This window comes from Astatotilapia calliptera, chromosome 9 (genome assembly GCF_964374335.1).
Source record: "Astatotilapia calliptera chromosome 9, fAstCal68.1, whole genome shotgun sequence".
Taxonomy (NCBI): domain Eukaryota; kingdom Metazoa; phylum Chordata; class Actinopteri; order Cichliformes; family Cichlidae; genus Astatotilapia; species Astatotilapia calliptera.
The window spans coordinates 4,663,017-4,682,149 of record NC_137430.1 but is presented as its reverse complement, the minus strand read 5'-3'; positions in this window follow the sequence as shown (position 1 = coordinate 4,682,149).

Sequence of the window (19,133 nt, the reverse complement as noted above, 5' to 3'; positions counted from 1 at the left end):
GGTTTTTTTTTTCATAGCCATACCATTTAACTTCAGATGGATGTTTGATAGCTCTCAGAACGTAAAGCAAAAATATACGATTGCAATTATTTGTTACAGTGCATTCACTGACCCACAGGAAACACAGCTAAGTAAGGTAGTTGCAGGACCTGGAGCTCTAATCCCAACCGTTTATGTTGGAGAAAAGCCAAAAAAACGTGTTTTTTATACATGTCAGTTAGAATGATTTATTTTTGTCCCCTCATTTCCAAGACTTTGGAGAAGAAAATAAATAAAGAAATACTCTGAAAGCATCGGGTGGAGGTCATTACCAGTGATGACTCCCATCCTGTTATCATTTTTTAATTGGTTTCATATAAAGTATTCATTAACAGCTTTTTGCACTTATGATTAAATTTTTATTTATTGATCATTTTGACATTTGACTTTTTTTTCTACGCTTTTAAAACTGTTTACAAACATGTGAATTTAATAACTTTATTAATAACTTTATTATACACTGTTCATCTTGCCTTGTTTGTAGTTTTAGGCTTAAGAAAAAAAGCCAGTGGGAATGTGTGTGTATTATATATTAGTTAAAAAAGCATCAGTATAGCTCAAACAGAGCTGATATGTTTGTCTTTTGCTTGAGGTAAACTAGCCTTCAGCTCACAGGAAGTGAATGCCATGATACCAGAGAACTAGTGCACTGATCTAATAGAGCAACAACCCAGCTTCACAAGACCCAGGAGGACTCCAATGTCCCTGCCATGTCTGGAAGCCAACACCAAGCAGACGTCAACACTCCTCATGCGTCATTGCAGAAACACTCACCGACTGCTTCGAGCCCACAGACTCAGGGGCTCAGTCACACACTTAGCTTCATGGTGAATGTCTCCTAAAGATACTGCAAATATTTTAGGATGAGAAATGTACTATGTCTGAGGATTTAGCTCTTCTATCCTATTTGATTCCTCCTGCAAGTCTCTTTGGAATAACCTGCAGGAGGATGAGCCATCAGGAGCTTCAGCGTAAATATATAAATTTACTGAAGCTTATGTTTAATGAAGCTTCCATGTGGACTTTGCTGATCCCTCTGGATGTTGGGGGGAAACCACAAGCTCCCCTCTCATTATCATCAGAAGCAGATTTGTTGACAGGAGTTTAATCATGTCAGCTTGCATCAACATCTTAAGGTTATTTAAAAAAAGAAGCCTCATGCAAAAGAGGTGGTGGTCATTGTAACTCATTATACCATAAAGTAATGTACAGTATAATCTGTTTAAAGGTATTCAAACATGGTTTATGTCTTAGGTCTGTCAAGATGGAAATGCACTGAGGCAAGCTCAGAGATGCAATAGTAAGCCAAATCCAAAATTACACTGATTCACCCGAGGGGGGAAACTGCAATTACAGGTCAAAAAGGGGGCATGTCTCGGTTGAGTGCAACATGTTTACTGCTGCTGTGTTTGGAGAAAGCCTGTGGCATTTATAGGTTTTCTAGAGGGGTGTCATGTGAAGAGAAATTCAGGCCAGACACAATCAGATAAGAGAAACTTGGGGTTTTTTTCTCTATCAAACTGAGAAGGTGAAGCAGAAAAAGAGAAACTGAGTGGATCATATACTCCAAGTAATCAAATTTTTATGACAGCCGGTGATGACAACAGAAAGACTTGTGAGACCATTGATGGGGCTGAGTGGGTTTTCATTACAGCAAAGAAAAGAAGTGTTCCTTTTTTCTTGTGTTTTGTCTGTCTGGATTTTTTTATATACAAAACCATTGTGAAAATCATGATTTTTGTAAGATTCTGCAGAGCAAACAGTAACCAAAGTCATCCCATGGAAAACAACCTTAAAGAGGTCGGCTGGAAAAACCCTAGGAATGTGCATTTTGTACAATGTTCACATTTGCATGACTACATTCGTGATTGCTGTACAGATTGGTTTGTGTTTGGTGTTACTCTATGAAACTGCAGCACACAGTTTCTGTGTAGGAAAGAAATGAAATAGAATTAAATTACAATTTATGGCACAAGGGGGCATTATCTACTTAATGAGATCGCTCGTCGTGGTTAGCAACACAAAGTTCAAGTGCCAACTGCTGCAGTTCCTGTGGCCACTTGAGTTTGGCTCTAAATGCATGTCAGTCTCCACAGACTCCCATGTTGAAATGTCAAATCTAAAAGAATTAATGAGTCTATTTACAGCCTGCTTATAACTATGAAAGGGTGCGTTGCTCCACAGGTGTGGATGCTTCACCCCTTGATAACTGTTTTTGTTTTTTTCTTTCCTGCTCTTTCATTTGGATACTGTAATAGATACTAAAACTTAGCAGCATGGTTGCAACGGAAACAGCTTTATCTGCTAGGCCTCACCCTCGCTAATTTCCCATATGGAAAAGGAATAAGATAAGATGTGGCCTTCTTCATATAGTGAATCATATAAGGCTTATATGATTTACTCATGAAAGTGGCCCCTTTCCCATTACTTTCATATATTGTTTTAGGAAGTATCCAAAACATACAAGTTTCATTTATATTTTTTTCTTATCATTTTTCAAGGGATCTTATATCTGTTTTCACTCTCGAGTGCTTTTCGTACAAGTTTCACACAAGACAGATACAAACTTTATAAGTTTTATAAATATCTTTTCCATATGGGATGAGACACTAAAGTGGACATTTTTCACCATGTTTGTGGTATTAGTGCCTTTCCAAAAAAGTTTAATGGAACTATTGGCCTGTATTGATGTACAATCCATCTAACTTGTGCTTAAATTTTGGCGACTGAAAATGCAGTAGGTAATTTTATTTGTTAATTAGCAATAATTAACAGGTATTGTATATGTGAGTCGCACCAGTACACCATTTGGTTGAAGCTCATAAATCAAGCTTGCTAAACTTATTTGATAACTTAATTCCATTTCTACGTCACAACACCCTGTGGTCTAAATATTTGCTTGTAGGTTAAAAAAAAAAGAAATAAAAACATTTGACATTTAAGTTTTTTATTGATTTTGCAACATATACTTAAACCTGTATAAGAGGGAAAAAAGCAAAACAAAACAAAACAAAAACAAACAACGAAAAAAACCCCACCCACTTTTCTTTCTAAAAGAAAGAAAAGAGAAACTAACTAACAATGGGTTCCAAGAGAAGAAACACAGACATGGGCAAATAAAATTGACGGTTAAGTAACATTTGGAACAGTGGTCACAGTTAATAGTCCTTCAAATTACGATAATATGGTCATGATTTCCTGTTTGCTTCAAATAGCTCCAAAAGTAGTCCCAATGTTCATCTTTGACTTCTGTATCATGTTTACGTTTATTCAGCATGGACTCATAGGAAGCAGTCTCTGCCATTGCTCCGATCCAGTCTTTCAGTTCAGGACGTACTGTAGTCTTCCAGTGCCTAAGGATAATCCTCCATGCAGTTGCCAGTCCAACCATAACAACCGTGAAAATATTATTATGAATTCTTGGAATATGAGAACGGTCTCCTAACAAGCACAATTCAGGAGTTAAGGGCACTTCTGATCCTGAACAACCTTTTAAGAATGTGATGACTTCCTTCCAAAAAGGAGCTATAAGGGAACATTCCCAAAAACGATGTAGGAAAGTCCCCGCCTCAATTTTACATTTCCAACAGAGATAGTCAGGCATAAGCTTCATACGGTGTAATCTTGTTGGAGTATGATAATATCTATGCAGAATTTTATATTGTATGCATTTGCTCCTCGCCTCCTTAACATAAATCCCATTTCCCGCCAAAATGCCCATCCATTTTTCGTTTGGAATTGGTGCATTTAAATCTGTCTGCCACAAAGTTTTAATGTTCAAACATTTGCCACTTCTATTATCGTTTACCAACCTATAAAAACACGATGCTGTGTGTTGCTCCTGTGGCATATTTATAAAATTTAGAACTAGATTTTCATGTCCCCTTCTGAACTTCGACGTCACACAATGTCTAATTTGCAAATATCTCCAGAAATTTTCCTTCACTTCCAATTTGTATGTTTGAACAAGGTCTCTATAGGACATAAATTCCCCATCTTTAAATAAGTCGCTAATAACATTTATGCCATGAGACTGCCACAATATCCAAAACACAATTTTTTTCCCTATACGAATAGCTGGATTGTTCCAAAGAGATGAGTAAAACTGCACATGAGGTGATATTTTAAGAATTCTATGTATATTGAGCCAAACCTGGCTAGAATGAAACAAAATTGGGTTCGTTGAAGTGCAGCTTTGAGACAACATACCTTTTGGATCAAAAGGAGTATAAATCTCAGACTCTATACTTAGCCATTCCTGTCCGGCTTTATTTTTGCCCAGTAATTAATCAATTTTGCCATCTCGAATGAGACTGAATATAATCTTGGATCGGGTAAACTTAAACCACCCTTCTCTCTAGGAGCATATAATTTACTTAGCTTGATTCTTGCCCTTTTCCCATCCCACAGAAACTGCTTAATTAAGTCTTCATACTGTTTAAAGAAACCGGGAGGTATCGCAATTGGTAACATCATTTCTACATAGTTAAATTGGGGAGCTATAATCATTTTTACAATATTTATTTTGCCCCACAATGAGATTTTTAATTTGTCCCATTTTTCTATATCTGTTTTTATTTTTAGAAGGACTGGGTCAAAATTAAGTTGGGGTAGGTCCTCCATATCTTGGTTTAGCCTAATCCCAAGATACTTCATCCCTCTAGGTACCCATTTAAAATTGAATTTTTCTACCATGTACGGATAGCATAGTGGTGATAGTGGCATTACTTCAGACTTTCTCCAGTTAATAGTATAACCTGACACCTCAGAGAATGCCTTTATGGTGTCCATTAAATGCGGCACTGATAAAAGTGGGTCTGTTATAATGGCAAGAGTATCATCAGCATAGAGGAGGAGTTTGTGTTCCTGCTGCCCACCTATGACGCCTTTAATCTCCTTGTTTGATCTGATACTCACTGCCAATGTTTCTATAAACATTAAGAACAAAAGGGGGCTTAAAGAAAGAGAAAAAGAAAGCTCTATTCAACTTTGTCAAAAGCCTTCTCCGCATCTAAGGAGAAAGCTGCTATTGGAGTATCTTTAGACTGGCTCAGCCACATCAAGTAGCTTTTGAATGTTGACTCTTCACCTTGGTTTAAATGCGTCTCCTGTAGAAATACTACGTCTGCTTGTGTTGTTTTTAAATAAGACCATATTTTACGTCTTTTAGCAGGACTACCACATCCATTTATATTCCATGTCATTATTCTAAGAAACTTTCCTGTCATTTTGCGAGAAAATTAGCAATAATTTGGAAACAGTGCTCCTGCATTTTAGAGTGATCATTCTCCCTTCCCAACTGACTAACCCCAGAAATTGCCACCAGCCAAAACCCCTGAACAGAGAAAACATTTTTATCAACTTGAAATGGGAAAAAACAAAACAAACAAAACAAAACAAAAAAACTTGCAGTTTGCTGCAACGCAGCGTAAAAAAACAGACAACAAAAAACAAAACCTTTGAATATAAATAATCCCAGTTACAAAAGCGCAAACATTTAGGCTTCAGATGATTTTCATGTTGTTTGTTTGCTAATGTACACCTGAGAAACTTTTCCCATTATATGCTTGCAGAGAACATTTTGTATATACACACAGTAATTGTTTCAGGTTAATTGGTGTAATAATAATTCTGTCAGATTTGTCACTTTTCAGCACAATTCTCCACTATACTAATATTCCCTTAGCCTAATGCTAACCTAGAATACGTCTTCAATCAAATGAAAACATATGTGCAAATAGTATATGTGACTTAACAATGATTATCTGCTCTTTTCAAGAGGGAGAAACACTGAGTCTCAGCTCTAAGATGCATTTTATGTCCAGTTACATTTTTGAATTCAGTTTTATTTACATAGCGCCAAATCACAACAACAGACACTTCAAGGCACTTTAAACTGTAAGGTAATCACAATAATAAAGAGAAACCCCAACATTTAAACAATGCCCTATGAGGAAGCCCTTGGTAACAGTGGAAAGGAAAAACTCCCCTTTAACAAGAAGAAATAACTTGCAGAACCAGGCTCAGGGAGGGCGACCCATCAGCTGCAAGCGGTTGGGGGTGAGGGAAGGAAGACGAGACAAAAGACATACAGTGGAAGAGAGGCAAAGATTAATAATGGCTAACGATTACATTCAGAGTGGTGTGTAAGCACATAGTAAGTGGAAAAATCATTTAAATGCTCTTGGTGAGCCCTTAAATGAAGTGTTCAGACCCAGTCTTTCTTGTCTCAAAGCAGTGCCAAGAAACACCCACAGGTATTAAAAGAAAAAGGAGACAGTCATAAATGCATGTAGGTACAACAGTTAAGGAAAAACTGATAGAAGAGCAGGGAAAGGAAAATGAATTTGCAAAGGGAGTCAATCAAGCAATGGGAAAACCAGACAAAAAGAGACAATTCTTACATCTCAGAAGTGTAATTTTCTCATTTTGGGCTTTGAAATGTAAGAGTTCAAATCCTGCTGCTAAACCAGTCTTTGCTCAATGCACAGACTGTGAGGCAAAGGTGTGTTTGCCATATTTAGATTTAAGACTTTCGTGCATCTTAAAAGTTCATTTGAGTTTATGAAGATCATTTTGTGTACATACTCAGAAATTAGAATAAGTTAATTACTGTGATGTTAACTTTGTTCTTAAATAATCTGAAAATGATTCTGATGAAAAAATAATCTTCTACATTTACAATTAAATTAAATTAATTATACATGTATAATTAAAATATAAATGTCTATTAATAAAGGTAGGAGTGTCAAACATAAGGCCCGAGGGGCAGAATCAGCCTAATAAAGACATAAATATTACCCGTTTCCTGTTTCGTCATTTCCCTGTTTAACTATTATGAAATATTATCGGTCAGCAGGGCTGATGCTTGTGGCATGACATCTGTTTACACTGAGGAATAGAAATCAATTAATAAGGACCACAGATTTCTGACAGTTAGAAATTTAACCCAGTAATATTTCTTTCCTAAAATGGTGAACAGTCTTTAAAAACTGATCCATGTATGTCTTCTATTTTCAGAATTTTCTGAACTTTATATTAACACAGAAATGTTCATAGGATTATGCAGCCAAACTTCATCATGTCCTTTGAAAGCTCACAATCACATTTAACCAGAAAATAACTACTACACCTTTTCTCTGTGGTAGATTTGATTTCTGTGAAAAAGCACACATTTATTTCAAGTGTTCGGCACAATCAAGCAGCAACTAATTCATTTCTATGTCGAAGCCAGAGTTGTCACACTCTCTCACTTTTTCAAAACACAGGCAAGGAGAAGTGCAATTTAATTAACTACAACTAAAAAGAGGAAGAAGGGAAAATAGACACTTTTACTTTCCTGCTCTTGGTTGAATGATAAATGCCTTTTATCATCACTGCCGTGTAAAACATGAGATGTAGGTCAGGCTTGGTGAAGGGTAAAGAAGGCCCAAGGACATTCTGAAGTTGGCACTGGGAACAAAATCAGACCCTCTTGAGAACTGTCAGAAACATTGAACCTCTTGTGTCACCACACACACACACACACACACACAAACTCTAGAAGAAGGCATAACTGCAATCTGTCATGCTTTTAGCAGAAAATAAGACTCATGCAAAAGCTGACCTGAGGACTTTGGTTTCTAAAGAACCTTTTGAAAAGAGCAGATAACACCTGAGGGAGGTAGACGGAGAAAAGGAGAGACACTTTATATACAAGATGAGAAAAGAATGGTTTTATAGAATGTAGGTGCCAAGACAGGATAGGATGGGATGGTATGTTTGAAGGCAGAACCATTCAGATCCAGGGACTGCTGGCTTTGCAACATCCATCGACAAGGTCTTGATTCCTGGAGGTTGAACCTAAGATTAGACCAAGTTGGAGTTTTGCTTCAGAAAAAAAATTACATTTTATATGAGTCGATTCCTTTGAAACATAGTCATAGAATTTCATTAAATTTATCCCTTAGAGGTCATTATCAGTTACGACCACAACCCAAGCATAACCAGAATGTGTAATTTTGGTCTTTTTAAAAAAATGTTCTCTCAACAGTACAAAAAATGTCAGGGTCCACTGTGTGCCAGCCAGGAAACTCAAAAACAGCTTTTTTGCTGAGTACTTATGAGGAGCAAATATTTGAAAACTCAAGAGTCTTCTAGGAAAACACTACGAAGAAGGACACAACCTTGAGGGAGAAAATGACAAAGAGCAGAGGGAGATGCAGGAATAAAGATGATGAGGTGATGACAAAAACAACTACAACAAAAAAAGAGTCCATCTAATTGACACAAAATCAGCAAAATCTTTTTATTTCTACTTTAAAAAATGTACTTTTAACGTGTCTCCAAAACCAAACGGTGTCACGTAATGCTGATGCAGGCAGGATGCAGACCCAAATGTAGGACTCACAAGACACAGAGGGATGAACTTTATTATAATGAGACAAAACTCAAATACCAGAAATAAGAAAACTTAGCGTAAAACTGATAACTGGGAACCTACAAACTAACACCAATATGCTGGGAACTAGACTAGAAGCTAAATGGGACAATGCAACAACACAGGGCTGAAATACACAAGGGAGAAACACGGGAAGTAGAAACAAATGGGGAACACAGCTGGGAGAGATCAAACATCAGGAGATGGGGAGGAAGCAAAACTGAACACATTAAACACTAGACAAGGGACTATCAAAATAAAACAGGAAGCATGAGATACAGACTAAGATGCGGACTTGCGAGGCCAGGAAACACAACTGACTAGGAAGACTAGACATGAAACGTATGGACGTACAAATGTGGGGAAAAGCACAGTAACAGAAACCTACCCATATGAAAAAGATATATATAAACCTTATAAAGTTTGTATCTGTCTTGCGTGAAACTTGTATGAAAAGCATACAAGAGTGAAAGCAGATATAAATGAAACTTGTATGTTTTGGATACTTACTAATATAATATATGAAAGTAATGAGAAAGTGGCCACTTTCATGAGTAAATCATATAAGCCTTCTATGATTCACTATATGAAGAAGGCCAGATTTTATGCAATTCTATATGCAAGTTTTTTCTATTTCTTTTCCACATGGGTAAAGACTAGAAACTAGAACTAGAATAACACTAAATCAAAGAATATAAATTAATCAAAAAATACAAAACACTGGGTCACACACCCAGGACCATGACAAATGTCTAGAATTAGGGTTTGGGCCTAGTGCTGGAGTCATCACCAATGACGATTTCAACCATAGATGGTTAACAGATAGAGATCAGTTTGTTGCAGTGTAACATTCTTTGAACAATGTCCTTATTCACACAGTTTAGCTATGCTACCCGAGAGTAACATAGTCGTGCAGGTGGTGCAGGTTTTGCCTCAGGTCTGCATTTGTGGTTTGTGTTTTCTGAGTAAAGTGGCTGGTAGTGTTAGCAAACAAGTCTGTGACTTTCATTCAAACTAAGACTACAGCAATATGCTAACACCCAAAATTATCATTTGGAGGTTTTTGCCAACATATTGGAAATACACACCTTTCCCTTGGGACAGGGGGTTTTCAGTGGGACGCTGGCTGGTTTGTAGGCTTGTGTGTCTGGGGCTTTAGAAATAATTTTCCCACCGACTGCCATCAACCTCCAACAACCACTCACAACCGTTTGGGGAAAACTCATTCTTCCCTCATGTCCAGCGGTTGCCCGATTACCCTGGAACTGTAGGACCTGGTCTCGTATTCACTTGACACGACATATCATTATGACTGTCATATTTTCAAAATCATGAACAAGTTAATGTCATGTGCTTAGTGATCATTGTGGTCTTGAGCCACTTGTAATTTAATATTTTTATTTGTGCTTTCCTAGGGAAACGGGAATAGCTAAATAGCTGTAGCAGTTTATTGAATCATGTAAACATAAAAATTGTTGTGCAAACTAAAGTTTGTAAAAGTCACTATTTGGTTGGTATTTGGTAAATGGCCTGTATTTGTATTGCGCTTTACTTAGTCCCTAAAGACCTCAAAGCGCTTTACACTACATACATACACCCATTCACACACTCATTCACACACTGGTATGAACACTTTTATTGTTTAATACAGCAGGAAGTCTTTTTTTTTTTTTTTTTTGTGATTTCTTTAAATAGCCTCTACAAAGAGTTCTCCGCCATTCTTGAAAGGAATTTTCAAAGCTCTTCCTTGGATGTTTTCTGTCGTTTGTTCATAAAAAAAGAAAAATAGTTGCTCCCTTAAATTGCTGCCATCTTTGTTTGGGTGCACAAGGAAATGCTTTACTTAAGCATGAGAGAATCTTTCTTGAAGAAGATGGCTTTAATAAGCAATTAGTACCTAAGTGCCTTACTGTGTTGCCAGTACCATTTAATTTAGAAGAAATCAGTGCTGAACTTCCAAAAGTAAAAAAGCAACCTGAGCAAGTCTAACATTAGAACAATGAAATGAAAGGCATCAAGTATCAGTGGCATAGTGACAGCCATGCTATATCGATTACCAAGAGTTTCCAGCTATACAAACTTCCTATAAAATATATCACATCAGAAAAGTTAAGATCAGCTGCTTTCACATCGTAGCACATTTGTCACTGGGTTTACTTGCTATAGATAAAGAGCATTTTAAATGCCCTGCACAGCATTCTGGATTGACAGCGCAGTTAATTAATCTGTTGCTGGTTGAAAGCCAGCTGTTTTGTTATGTGGACCAGTACCATAGCACTGCTGGAGCTTGTTAAAGTGCTTAAAAATTTATGAAATTGCTAACATGATGATTTAATGTGAAATGTATTTTCAAACTTTGTTAGAAATATCAGGGCGTTTACACCCTACCCAGGAGGCTGTAACACATAAAGAAGAGAGTAGAGTGAATATGAACTATTGTCTTTGAATGCAGAATTTAGAAAACCTTTTGTCAGTGTTTTGGCTGCAGTTATACTGAAACAGACGTGACCTTTGGACAAGGTTGTGTGTAAAGGATGAAAATGTTGTTTTCATAGTTCAATGTTGCCTTTCTTGAGTGAAGATACAGCATAATCACTGGTTGTCCACAGAAATAAAAATGTGAACCATCAATATTTCAGTGCAGTAATTAATTATCTATACCCACACAGCCTGTAAGTTAGCAGGACTCTGGTGCCTCTGTCAGCTGGAGGACACACTGTGAACAGGTGGTCAGTGTTTGACAAGGGTAATGCATATTAATAAGAAAGCCAGTCAATTTAGAGCAGTTAGCTCAACCGGGCTTCACAGGTTCAGAATTAAAAATGTGCTTTGTATTTTATTTATGACTCTGCAAATAATGACAAACATCGGCACAATTTAAGAACTATTAAGAAAATTTAATAGTAGTAAAGTAGTTCTGATGAAACAAATACCATAAAATACCCTGTACATATTATTTTTTAATGACATTTTTAGATGCGTTATTGAAAAGTTTCTATAGTGGAGATTTGAAGCTTGTGTGTAACTTAACATGGATTGCATTTTTTTTTTCATTGTGAACAGCTTGTATGTATTTACAGCAAAGTCTCATTTTCCTTGGAAGGTACAAGCAACACCTATCGCACTATGCAGGATGAAAAAGACAGCAGCTTCCAGTAGAATGGAAGTTCAACAGAGGTCAGTTAAGAAGATGCTGCTTCAGTAATTGTAGACTTAAACTGTACACTGAAATTAGATTACTGAAATGGGACTGAATGACATCAGTTTGACGATTGCTCTTGCTATACAAGAGCTTAGAGCTCTCTGAATGAGGGCCAAATAAACCCAGAAGAAAGAATAGTTCAAATTCAGTTTTTTTAATGCATTTTTACACTGCTTCAAGTAGACGATAATACCTGAAAATAATTTTCAATCACAAATAATGTTATTGATTTTACTGTTACAAAAAAAAAAGAAAAAAGAAAAAAACTTGTAAAAATGTGTCTTTTTCTTGTCATGTTTGAATGATCTCAGTGAATTTGACTCCTCGGCTGTAAAAGAGTTCTGGGTGATTATAGACACTCGGCAGAGTGACGGATGGGCGGGGATGAATGCGATAACTCCAGGGTCAACTCTGAAAATCTCATGAATATGATAACTCAAGAAGCAAGTCATCTAGGATTTTGAAAGCGATAACATAGATTCAGCTGCTGTGAAATCACACCAGTTTGAATCCCAGTGACGTAGAACTCAAGGTCAATGTCAGAGGTCAGGTTTCCTGCCGATGTTCGGAATGCGATAACTTGAGAACAAAGCGATGTAGGATTTTGAAATTGATACCGCAGGTGTACCCACTAGGAGGGTGGATACACGATAAGTAACACACTTTTGTGTAGCTTTACAAGGTAAAAAATTTAACAAATGCAATGTGAATTATGAATACTGGAATACCCAGTTCTTGAGTTTGGGCTCAGCTAAGCATGACTTCTAAATTTCCAAATCCATGCCATTACAAAGCCTGCATGAAATTATTCCTCAAGAAGCAGTCAGGAGTGCAGTGTAAATAGCAGAGAGAGGGCTAAGGACAGAAAGAGAGAGGGAGAGAGGCTGACACACAGTTTTCAAGGACATTCCTGAACAATTAACTTGCGGTTTTAGCTATCTACCCCATTAGTCTTGGGGGTTTGGAAACAGCCATTGATTTTGGATGTCAGCCACTCTCATTTTATGGAAATTGCACTAAATGGCAGGGAAACAAAAACAAATTGAATTTTCTGTGCTGTTACTTGTAATGTGAAATTAGATATGTGGCCATGTGTGACTGAACAAGCCAGCCACAGAGACAGCAAGAGCAATGGGACAGTATGCAGCAGGCTGCATGCCATATACATTTTGTTAAGTGCTACGGCAAAAGGGAAAGAGCTACCTTGCACATACACAGGTGCTGGTATGAAACAGTTATATTTCTTTATCGCTATTGGATCAAAGTTGATATAGTTGTTGTGCTGTAAGGATGACACTCTATACCCTTAGGATTCAAACATTTTAGGTTAAAAAGTTGTGTGTTCACTGTCTTACCTCAGAAAAAATTCATTAAGGGTATTATGACATCAAGCTTCTGAATTCTACCCAACATATCTACAGCTATCCAGGTGAAGAAGCTTTGGCGGTTAATCAGAGGTCTAAATCATCATGACGATCCTAACCATATCTCCAAACACTATCCCTGATTTTATCCTGGAGAAAAATAACAATGACTAATGGACTTTTTTGATGTGTGCCTGTTAAAGTGATTGTTTTGCATGTCTGCCGGTTGCCAAAACTTAAGAGAACATTTAAAAACCATTAATAAAGAGCAATTAGAGGCAGCAAGTTAAAAGTGAACATCCACCAGGTTGCCAGTGACCTGTACATGTTTAGATGTAGAGTAAGATTCACATCAACTATTTTATATACAGTTTTCATACAGTTGCCACACACATGGTACATCCTATTACGATTTTTGTAACTGAAGGCCAACCATATCAAATTCAAATTCAAATTTTATTTGTCACACACACACACAACCATACACAGTATGACATGGGGGTGAAATGCTTGTAGCTGTACAATGCCCGACCATTAAATGACAGAAGAAAAGTTTTACAATATTTACAATTTACAGTTTACTACAAAATTTACAAATTAACTTAGGAATTTACAGTAAAGAATGTGCAAATAGCAGAAGAGATTATAAAGATAAGGATTATAAATTATAGGAATTATAGGATTGTGTGGTGGTGCGTGTGGTGACGTGTGTGAGAGTCCAGTCTTATAGTGACGTGTTTGGGAGAGTCCAGTCCTACACCTGGTTCAGGCCCCGAATAGCCTGGGGGAAGAAGCTCCTCCTCATTCTCTCTGTTTTGGCCTTAAGGGAGCGGAAGCGCTTCCCAGACCTCAACAGTGAGAAGAGTCCATTGTTGGGATGGGAGAGGTCCATCATAATCTTCCTAGCTTTGGTTTTGCACCGCTTGGTGTAGATCAGGGGTGCCCAATCCCGGTCCTCGAGAGCTACTATCCTGCAGCTTTTAGATGCATCCCTACTCCAACACAGCTGAATCAAATGGTTTGATCTCTTCAGCATGCCATCATGTTTGGCAAAGGCCTGATAACAAGCCATTCATTTGATTCAGGTGTGTGGGAACAAGGATGCATCTAAAAGCTGCAGGACGGTAGCTCTCGAGGACCGGGATTGGGCACCCCTGGTGTAGATGGACAGCAGGTCAGGGAGCTCTGATTGAATGATGCGTTCTGCCGAGCGCACCACCCTTTGCAGATCTCGTCTGTCCTGCTTGGTGCTGTTCCCAAACCAGGTGCAGATGTTTGCCATCAGGACGCTCTCGATAGTGCAGGAGTAGAAGTTCTTGAGCACCTTCAGTGGCAGATGGAAGTCTCTAAGTCTTCTGAGGAAGAAGAGACGCTGACGGGCTTTCTTAACCAGGGTGTTGATGTGACAGGACCATAACAGGTCCTGAGCGATGTGGACACCCAGGTATCGGAAACTGTCCACTCTCTCCACTGGCGTGCCACTGATGATGAGGGGTTTGTAATTCCTCGCCTGCTTTGTAGTGAAGTCCACGATCAGCTCCTTAGTCTTGCTGATGTTTAGGAGGAGGTTATTCTCCTGGCACCAGGTCTCCAGGTTCCTAATCTCCTCCAGGTAGGCCGTCTCGATGTTGTCGGAGATCAGGCCCATATATATGAGAGTGCAAAAATGTGTTTGTTTAGCATGTGGCTAAAAGCAAATCTCAACCTTACCCTTCACTTAAGTAGTTAAGCTGAGCAATTTATATGGTATAAATTGTGTGTAGGTCTGACCAGGAAACACTGCCGTCATGCCTTCAAGCTGACACATTTATATCACACCATCAGTTTAAAGGGAAAATGCATTTCTAAAAATGCATAAACACTATCATAGGGTACAGCCGACCTCTGTAGTAGTCCCAGCGCACAACAGCAGGTGTTGCATTCTGCCACAGACACACAGAAAGGCACAGCCAGAGACTCACAACGTGAAAACGTCGTTGTGGCTGTTAAATGCAGTCTTTAAAAAAATACACTGGTAATACAGTGTCTGAGGTTGATAAATTAAAGTTGTGGGAAATGTATATTTTAGATCTACATATTCAAGCACAAAGAAAATAAATGAACTTTGCCAAGAAGAGGAAGTTCTTTATGGTGGCTCTTGGTGATCAAACACACTGCAACCTGAGAAAACACCAGCAAATTGAAAAACACAATTACAGTTATTTTGGAGAAACAATAATATGACAGAACAGCTGTGGAAGCGACAGAAACCAAAACAGGTGAAGGACTGCACTGAGACATGCTTTTTCATTGATGGTGAGAGGGAGTGTGTTCTAATTACTTCTTTCTTATAATATTGTAGATATGTTTGCCGCTGGTTGTTTGCCGCGGCTGTTCAGTCCTGTTATTGTCTCCACTAAATCACTTCTGTTGGGTTTTGTGTCCTTTTTGGTTTGTGCACTGTCTGTTATTCATCTCTCAACCATAAGTTAGGCCATAAAATAGTCGGATGAGGAAGATTTGTTACTATGTTACAAATAACAGAAAAATGTGAATGCAAATTTTATTGAGATCAGCAACTGATGTTTACATGTGGTTTATAAGACAAGGCACTTTCATCAAAGAACAAATGACACAAATTTGTTAGTGCTACGTGAAATGTGATTAGTTCTCATTTTTCATACACTAATAACATCTATCAGCTGTCAACCAATCTCTAACATGAGGAGTATTGCACTATAATTCTGAAAGCCATCTTTAAGTAAAAGATCCATGACCTTGAGGTATTTTACCAGATGTGGTAAAAGGCATCAGAGCTTTATAATTATATAAAAGAGGATTAAGAGGTCACTCTTCTTTTATTCTTTTTGGAAAATTCCTCTAGGAATTTTCTGTGGGGCCGTTTTTGTCTTTTGGTAAGGTACAAAGAGGGCAGATGATTGGAAATGACATTAGACCTGAGTATAGTTGTTAAGCCTACAGCCAGCTAACACCAAAAGTTATTGGTAATGATGATTATTTTTGTCTTCTCTGTGTTGGTATTGTTGCGGGCACTACTATGTGTGATGCATTACAAAGGAATCGCATTCAAAAAAATTACATTATTGTAAATAACTGAAGTTATTTCTTTACTTGCACATGCTTTCATTCTCTGATTAATGGGAAGATAGAATACTTTCCATGCACAACAGTTATGTGAGCCTAATTTATGTAGGAAATACGACACCAATACCAGAAAGATGCAGAAATTCTGAGTGGAGATAAACACTGGCTTTGAATTTATTGTGCAAAAGGACAGTGACAATGAAGTTCAAACTCCACCCTTTCCTGAAACATCCCCTGTCCACTGAAACACAATTATCTATTGCTGTGAACATGACAAACTTTCAAAGCCTGATAAGGTAGTATGACATAAAGAGCTTCAAACTCAGGCATTTTCAAGACAGACTTTACCAAACAGCGAAAATTTGATTTTTAATAAACAGGTAGCAAAAGCAAAGCTCAACAGTACAGGGATTGAGAATTTCTAGAATTGTTTCTTCAGGAAAATTTCTGTGAAGTGCATCTCGGCCTGTCCTCCTCTTTAGGTTGGGGATTTATACTGACGAGTTGTCATGTAGGCTTAGTGTTATGTTAACAATGTGTGTGTATCTGACATTATAAGTAGAGATGGACCAATCCGATATTACGTATGGTATCGGTTCGATAAGGACGTAAATTACTGGATCGGATATTGGAGAGAAATAAAAAATGTAATCCGATCCATTAAATATCAAAAAAGCACCTCACAAAACTTGCAACACGGCGTAACTCGGCTCATAACCGTAGCACGTCGGAGCAGTGTGCTCAGTGATAGAGCGGCTGTGTGTATTTGTAGCCTCACTACCAAACCATCATTTCATCGCTGAAGTGATCCCAGAGAGAAGTAAAGCAAGTGTGTAAGTTCATCTCTGAATGTTTGTAAAGCTTAACAACCGATATATGGAGCGCCTGCCTCTCCCTCCCTTCCTGCTGCTGCTTCAATCATGAAACTGATCAATGATCAGCTGATCGGCTTTTCTGTCGTGAGTCCGTCTCTCTTCTTTGTTTTTGTCTCACTTTGCACCAGAAAGAGGAAACCAGCGGCTGAAAAACAGCAGCACGTTTAAGCTTGATCAGCTGTTGTTAGAATTTATTTATTATTACTTTCTACTCGAGGATCTTTTTCTACAGCTGACGGCTGTAACTGTGCAGGGGCGGATCTAGCAAAGTTTAGCCAGGGGGGCCGATAGGGCATGAACAGGGAAAAGGGGGCACAAAGACATACTTTTCTTTCTTATTCTCATTTAAAATGTCGAGCTTTCAATAAATAATTATCTGAATCTGACACCCAAAGTTTTAATCTGGTGTAAAATATATAGAAGTTCATTACTGCATATAGTAACTGTTAAGTCTAATATACCCTAGTAAGCTATACTACTTTTTCCTTTGGGAAGATACCATCTGTGCAGTCTGCAGTTCTGTTGAAGAAAGATGTTGAATCTATTTTATTATTCTTGAAAAATTATTTATTTCTGTGCATTTTTTTTCCACACTGCATCAAATTAAAGTTGATTACGTCGATTAAGCATCATGAGGTGGAGGGTAGGGGGTGGTTCCCTATTTTTTTTTTTTTGCTGGGAGTTTGCAACCCTATTAGTTAGGTTGCTTAATATTTCTGCTAAGTACTCTTTAAAATACCAGAATAGGGAGGATTGAGCAGGTTTAACTTTATTAGATTGATCAGTGTTGCTGAACTATGAAATATTTTGGGTGCAGTGTATTTTTTACATACAGGTATAACAGAATAGCTTTAGTGTTGTTGTTTATTTACACTTGAGTTTGAACTTATACAAAATGCAGCAATATATAAAAAAAACAGTTTTATTGATTAAAAAACACTATATCGGATTCATATCGGTATCGGCAGAAATCCAAATTTATGATATCGGTATCGGACATAAAAAAGTGGTATCGTGCCATCTCTAATTATAAGTAATGCATTACAATAAGAATGATATTTGACACATGTTATACATATGGGGCCATGAAATAATGTTGGGAAATGTGTGTTGACATCAGAACAGTTACATCATTATGGAGCAGTTTTGCTAAACAGGTTAACAACTAGAGATGGACCGATCCGATATTACGTATCGGTATCGGTCCGATACTGACCTAAATTACTGGATCGGATATCGGAGAAAAATAAAAAATGTAATCCGATCCATTAAATATCACGAAAGCACCTCGCAAAACTTGCAACACACCGTAACTCACCTCAGAACATTAGCAGTCGGAGCAGTATGCATCACGTGATAGAGCGGCTGTGGCATGCAGGACCTGTCGGTGGTCTGGATAGCATGTGGAGCTTCGCTAGCAACCTGGCATTTCATCTCCGACAAAGTTATCCCCGAGAGAAGTAAAGCAAGTGTGTAAGTCCATCTCTGAATGTTTGTAAAGCATTCCCACGTTAAGCTTAACAAGCGACTGCCTCTCGCTCTCCGGCTGCTACTTCAATCGTGAAACTGCTTAAATGATCAGCTGATCGGCTTTTCTGTCGCGAGTCCGTCTTTGTTTTTGGCCCACTTTGCACCAGAAAGAGGAAACCAGCGGCTGAACAACAGCAGCACGTTTAAGCTTGATAAGCTGTTGTTAGAATTTATTTAATATTACTTTCTACTCCAGGATCTTTTTCTACGTAGCTGACGGCTGGTAACTGTGCAGGGGCGGATCTAGCAAAGTTTAGCCAGGGGGGCCGATAGGGCATGAACAGGGAAAAGGGGGCACAAAGACATACTTTTCTTTCTTATTCTCATTTAAAATGTCTAGCTTTTAATTATTTAATATTTATCTGAATCTTACACCCAAAGTTTTAATCTGATGTAAAATGTATAGAAGTCCATTATTGTATATAGTAACTGTTAAGTCTAATATATATACCCTAGTAAGCTATAGTACTTTTTCCTTTGGGAAGGTACCATCTGTGCAGTCTGCAATTTTGTTGAAGAAAGATGTTGAATCTATTTAATATTTCTTGAAAAATAATTGATTTCTGTGCATTTTTTTCACACTGCATCAAATTAAGGTTGATTACGTCGATTAAGCATCA